Source organism: Microtus ochrogaster, linkage group LG1, assembly GCF_000317375.1.
Source record: "Microtus ochrogaster isolate Prairie Vole_2 linkage group LG1, MicOch1.0, whole genome shotgun sequence".
In the NCBI taxonomy this organism is placed as follows: domain Eukaryota; kingdom Metazoa; phylum Chordata; class Mammalia; order Rodentia; family Cricetidae; genus Microtus; species Microtus ochrogaster.
In genome coordinates this window covers 20,078,229-20,085,212 of record NC_022027.1, presented here as the reverse complement: position 1 = coordinate 20,085,212, position 6,984 = coordinate 20,078,229, and positions in this window count along the sequence as shown.

Below are 6,984 nucleotides of genomic sequence, written 5' to 3'. Positions count from 1 at the left end.
AAGTTGGATTTTGGTTTGATTGTTACTTTGGTCAGCTATGGATTCCTTTTCCGGGTAAAGCAAAAGAGTTTATGTGTAAGTGTGTGTGTGTGTCTGTGTGTATGTGTGTGTGTGTGTGTGTGTGTGAGAGAGAGAGAGAGAGAGAGAGAGAGAGAGAAAGAGAGAGAGGCATCAAGTTGAGCTTAATAGATGGTTAGCTACCATTTCAAAATACGACACTACCTTCCTTAGTCCCTTCCTCAACCCTTTCCCCACTTTGTTTAAGATAACCAGGTAAAAACTTCTGAAGAAATATAGCCCATAGTCATACCTTAGGACAAACAAAGATGAAATGTCATCCTCTTATGAATTTTATACACCAAGCTAAGTATAAGGATCAACAAGTAAGGTCTGGTGGGTAGCAACCCTACTTCAGACTGGGAGTGTGAAAGTAAACCCTTGGTGGATTTAGAAGTTTGGAGTTTAGAGACCCTTTCTGCACTTGTTTTGTAGAACAAGGATTCTACTGTCCCAGTTAGCTTTTTACCATTCCTCTCTCTCTCTCTTTTCCTCCCTCTCTTCCTCCCTCCCCCTCTCTTTGTGGGTGTGTGTGTATTTGAGTGTATGTACGAATGCATGTGCACATGTAAACATGCATGCATGTAAAAAACAGAGGTCAACCTTAGGTGTAGTTATTCCATTGTCATCCACCTGTGCTTAGACAAAAAGTTTCTTACTGGCCTGAAGCCTACGAAGTAGACTAGGATTGATGGCCAGTGAGTCACAGGGATCCACTTGTCTCTACTTCACAAACACTGAGATTGCAAACATATAACACTAGATCTATAGATAGGTTCTGGTAATCAAGCTTAGGTCCTCTTGTTTGCATGGCAAACAGCTTACTGACTAAGCTATCTCCCAGGCCCCAATCCAAATAAGTCTCTAATAAGAAAATGCAATACTCTTCCTCGAATGAAGTTCCAATTTAGCTGTCTGAACTGACACAGAAGATTCACCTTGGTCATATGATTGAAGGAATTTGTGCTAGGGAAAATCAAATTCCATGCCTGGTTTTCATGACCACAACAGGTTCAAAGGAAGCCACATGGCACAAGAAACCCAATGTGGATTTTCTGCAATGGTTTTTTTTTTTTGTTGTTCTTTCTCTTTCTTTATAGATGTTCTGTGGTATTGGTATGGGGGTCTGATGTGGTAAAAATTCTTGTTCTTCATAGTATGAAGAAGGAATAAATATTATTACTATTCTGATATGAAGTTAAGAAAAAAAAAGAGTGAGGGAGAATCCACCTGTAAATGGTCCGTTCGTCCTTAACTTTCTTCCCTTTAAGTCATTCCATTTCATGAAGGTATAAATTTCTCTTACATTTGTTTCTAAGATGGAAAATTCTGAAGTTACATTGCATGGTGACTACAGAGAGTGACTAGAGTTTCAGCCATTTACCTTCAAGTTTCATGGTTTTTGTTTGTCTTTATAGTTGAGTCATAGCCATCAACATGTATGCACCACATTTTCTTTGTTATCCTTTCATTAATTGATGGACATCTTGGTTGATTCCATTTGCTAGCTATTGTGAATGGAGCTGCAATGAACATAGCTTTGTGGTAAGATATAAATTCCTTTGTATATATGCCTTGTCTGCCAAACAGTCCTATTTCTAAATTTTGGAGAAACAGGACTGATTTCCAAATTGCCATCACTAGTTAACACTCCCACACAGTGTCTAAGAATTCCACTTTCATCATAACCACTCCAGTACCTATTGTCATTTGTATTCCTGGTGATGGCTATTCTAGCTGGAGGGAGTTGGAACTTAATGCTGTTTTTCTCTGCATTTCTGTGATCAGCTAAGCATGTTGACCACATTATGGTCATTTGTCTTTCTTTTTTTAGAACTTTCTCTTCAATCCTCTAACCAAGTCTTTTAAATTGTTTTTATTCCTTGATGTTTAGCTTTTTAGGATTTTTAAATTGGATATGAACCCTATTAGATGTATAGCTGGCAAATGTTTTCTCCTATTCTGTGGACTGCCTCTTCATTTGATTCACAGCTTCCATTGCTGTGAAGACATCTCTAAGTTTTATGAGATCCCATTTGTCAGTTGTTGAACCTATTATTTCTTGATTTGATTTATTCTAGGAGTGTGTGTGTGTGTGTGTGTGTGTGTGTGTTGTAAGTAGTATTGGTTCCATGTTTTCTTTTTTGAAATGTTTGTCATTGATATATAGGAAGGCTTCTGATTTGTGTGTTAACTTAGTATGTCAACTATAGCATGAAATAAATTTACAAAGCATGCTGAAGTCTCATGATACAACTTACGTCACTCATTATACAATTTTTGTCACAACAGATAGGTCTAATTGAGCTCAGTTTAAATATTTAAGTAAATATTTCATAATCATTTCTGACACATATAGTCCTTTAGAGAATATTCATTTTTTGTATTATTTCTTAACAGTATACCAATTATTTTTCATGATTTACAATCCTTAGTTATTTTAATGACCTTAGTTATTTAATGATTATTAATAAATCAAGAATAATTTCATGTATTCTTGTTCCTTAAAAATTTTTTAAATCATGATACTCACATTTTAAGAAATACTTTTTATCATTATTCCATAGTGCATACATTGCTTTGCCACAGTTCTTACAAGTTTGAATCTTAATTTTAAGAAATACACTTTTCATATTTTTCATTAAAAAGAATACTTCTCAATATTGATTGATAATAAGAGAGAAATTGCAGTTCCCCAATGTAGGGATTAGCCCAGCCCTTTAGAGGGCGTGTTCTCCTCAGGCTAATGTTTACATATAAATCTGGTGGGCCTGAGCCCCACTGCTCTCTTTTTTTGTGTCTCCTGCTCATTGCTGGATCCCTGGTGTTGTAATCTATCCCTTCATTAAAATTTACTGTTTCATATTAAGCTAGTCTGGTTATTACGCCGCCTACACCCCAATACAGAATCAAGAATATATAAATACACATGGTTTCAATATGCTCTATGGAGCTCTTGTTGCTTGGTTCTTGAAGCAAGCGTCAAGAATAATTTCTAAAGACCCCTGAGCCTATAGGTAGCATATGTTAGTGAATTGTGGCACTATAAAAAGAAGGAAGAAAAATACTTTTAATTCTACAAGGACTGCTTTCTCTTTAGGCCATCTAATCAATATTTTCAAAGTAATACATGAGAATTTATAATATCCAGCAGGACTCAAGGAAGTGGATAAAGAACAGATAAGCAATATAAATATAAATTAGTTTGTTTAATCCTATTCTAGACTTACACCTAAAAATACATAATATATTTAACTGATTATCTGACAAGTGAGGTCACTGGCTGCTGTGGATAGTCCTGTACACTGTGAAGATGTGTTGCTCTCATTGATTTGATAAAGAGTTAAATGGACAATAGCTACACAGAAAAAGTTTAGGCGGACTTGAGGACTGGGGAGAGAGCTCTCTGGGATGAAAGAGGGCAGAAAAAATTAAAATAAACTGGATATGGTAGATTAAAGAGAAATTTTTGTCAATAAATCCTACTATTCATTACCTTTTTTCAGCAATCAATTTTAAATTTTATAGAAAATATATATCAATTTTTCAAAATAAAAATTAAGAAGACTATTACTTATGAATAAAAATTGCTCCAGATGATAACAACTTTTGGTTGATCAATTGATTAACTAAAATACAGTGGAAAATTATTCTGTTTTAGACACATAGAGGTTTGTAACAATCTGAACATTATGGACCAAAAAGTCTTCATGTACAGTAAAGCATTTTGATAACCATGGTCTTTATTAAAGTGTAATGGTTAATATTTTAGACATAAATAAGTTCCATAGCATCAAAAATAGGTTGTTTCATTTGTTTGCTACATTTATTTCTAACAACATCATTTCATCATTTCCTTATTACAAAAGTATTGAAGATACAACAGGTCAAAATTATTTTATCCCCCCCAAGATTAACAGTTTATTTAGTGATAATACCTTATAAATAATTATTCAAAAGATGCATATAATGAAAATTAACTTTTTTCAAATATGAAAATATTTCTGAAATAAAAATAATTATAATAACAATAACAAATAAATACTTGAGTAGTTAAGGCTTAATTTAAGTAAATGTTTTTTGGCTAATTATACCTTTACAGGATGGTACGATGGTACTGATCTTATCTTAGCAACAAACTAGTTTAAGGTTTCAAAGCTTACTGCAATGTGTTTATTATTGCGTGTTTTTGAAGGTAGGAAAGCCATGTGTAGCTTTATTGTAGTTTTAGTAAAGCTTTTGATCAGAGCAGCAGGTTTCCTAAGGCTTACCTGGAACTGGAGAATGTCTTTACATGACTAAAGTTATTGGCAGGACACAGAAAATCTAATTTCAGACTCACTATTGTGGCTTCTGGCTGGTCTCAGATGAACCACTTGCAGGCCCAGTCAGATGGCCTCTCCACCAAGCTTTCCTGGCAGCTGCCATCCCCCAGAGAAAAGAAATCCAAAGAAAATTAGAGAGAGATGTAACTAGATGCTCTAGACTTTGTATAGCCTGCTCTTGAAAGTGACATCCTATTATTTCCAGCTCATTACATTAATGAGCAAGAAATTAAATATTGCAGCCCATAAATTCAGAAAGAGTAGATTTAAGGACACAGGTAGTGTTTCTTGATTACTACATCTCAGTATGCTCACGTGTCAACCCTTGTTCAGTTCCTGTATCTTCTATGGAAGGAAAGCATCCCTTCCTACGTGCTAACAAGATATAACTTCTGAGACTGATTCTAGGACTCCTTTCACCTACAGAAATCCACACTGAGAGTCTGAATCTGAATCACACTATTTGTTAAGCTTCACCACTTCAAGTTCAACTCCGGTCATCTACCTAGGAGCATCACTCATTAACTGTGATTATTTACAGCCCACCCCAAAGTCTTGATCCAACAGCCACTTCCATGAACAGCAATAGCTAGCAATAACTATCCTGTAGCCTGTGATGTCAGCACTACTTCCCAAGGGGTAATTCCTTAGAAGTCACTTAATCAGTCTTTGCCTCCTCCTCTAACGGTTGCTCTCAGATTCTCTTTAGCTGGCTCCTGGGACACAGGGGAGTAATAAGCATCCGGTCAATTGAAAGAACATTATTTAAAACCACCTTAAGAGCTACAAAGTGCTCTAGATCTGTAGAGACCTTTAGATGTGCTTTTCCTTTTGAAAGGTTTTATAGATCCCACTAGAGTAGGGCAGCCTGAGTGATAGGAAGCCAGTGAAAAGGAAACCACAGTTTTGCAGATTCTGAACCAGCCACAGAAAATATATAACAGTTAGTATTTACTTTGACGACCACTGTTATTTTAAAAAGCAGTAACATCCTTCATTTTCATCCCAGTGTGGTCAATGGGATAAGAATAAAATGAAAAATGAGCCTATAGCCGGGCGGTGGTGGTGCGCGCCTTTAATCCCAGTATTCGGGAGGCAGAGGCAGGTTGATCTCTGTGAGTTAGAGGCCAGCCTGGTCTACAAGAGCTAGTTCCAGGAGAGGAACCAAAAGATATGGAGAAACCCTGTCTTGAAAATCAAAAAAAAAAAAAAAAGAAAGAAAGAAAGAAAAAGAAAAAGAAAAAAGAAAAATGAGCCTATGAATGAGGTAGGGATCTTAGTATGGCTAAAACATGATTAAATTAGATGATAAAATAGTAATACTATTTGTTACATGTGTTTTATTAGTAATTTATAGGCAAGCAAATACTGAAACCTAGATGTTACTAATTTGTAATTAATATTCATCAAGTTGTATAATAGTCCTTAACATAAAGATGATTTCTAGGTATTTATATTATTATGGATATCTGGTTAGATAAATTCATCATTTTTATAAAATGATTATGTTTCATAGGATCCAGAATGACAATAATGCTTTTAACTTTGTTATTTTATATAACTGGCAGGTAGTCATTTCAGTAAAATTGCATGGATAGTGAATTATTTGCCAAACAGAACATTTTTAGCTTCATCATCTTGAATGCTTTCTCTTAGGGAAATTAGTCTGTCATTGTGGCTTCTGAATTCCAATCAGCCTTAGCTTGACTCATGGACATTGCCTGTTGGCTCTCCTCTAGTTTGCTTTTTCTTTCTATCAAATATTTCCCATCCATTTTCAAACAAGACAGTATTTTACTGTAAAAGTAAATAATGCCTTTGAAACTGCTGTCTCATTTTACTTTGATTTTTCAATTGGATTTCACTCAGTTGGCTACTTTGACTTTCCAGCATACACCACACTCTACTTGCTTTTCCTTTTCTATATAGACTCTTTCAGCTCTTTTCTTCTCAGTTGCTTCTTAATTTGGTGACATTGAACATGTGACATCCCCGACAATCTTTGCAAGACAGCTTCTATTTTTTGTCTTGACTACATATTGGTAATCTCACCTAGGCTCGTGACCCTTAAATAAACCATCAGCATCCAGATTTGGATATTTGTAATTCTAATACTTATGATGACAGTAAGATTAGGTATTAAATTAACGAACTGTGGAAATCCAAAGGAACTGCAGCGCAGCCTGGCAAAGACTCAGCCCTATTCCAATGTAAACTTTTGCACTGCTGAAAATGAGCCATTAATTTAGAATAAAAATCACCTTCTCTGTCTTTACCAATGGGAAAAATATCTGCCTTATTTAGGATTCATTGTCTTCTTTTTGCATTTAATAGCTTATTAACTTAATCATAGATTCATTATTAAATATATTTTTCAGATTTCCATTGTTTGAGTACTGAACACATAATATTAAGCATTTCATACCTATCTAAAGAATGAATTAATGAAAACATCTTTCTTAATATCCACATTACCATTACTTTACATCTTTGGTTTAAGATTTCTTGTTCATTTCTTATATTCTATCTGGTAGTATATGAACCCATATTACCATATATTTTATTTTCAACTTTATTTATGCATGATTTACCAATAGAAATT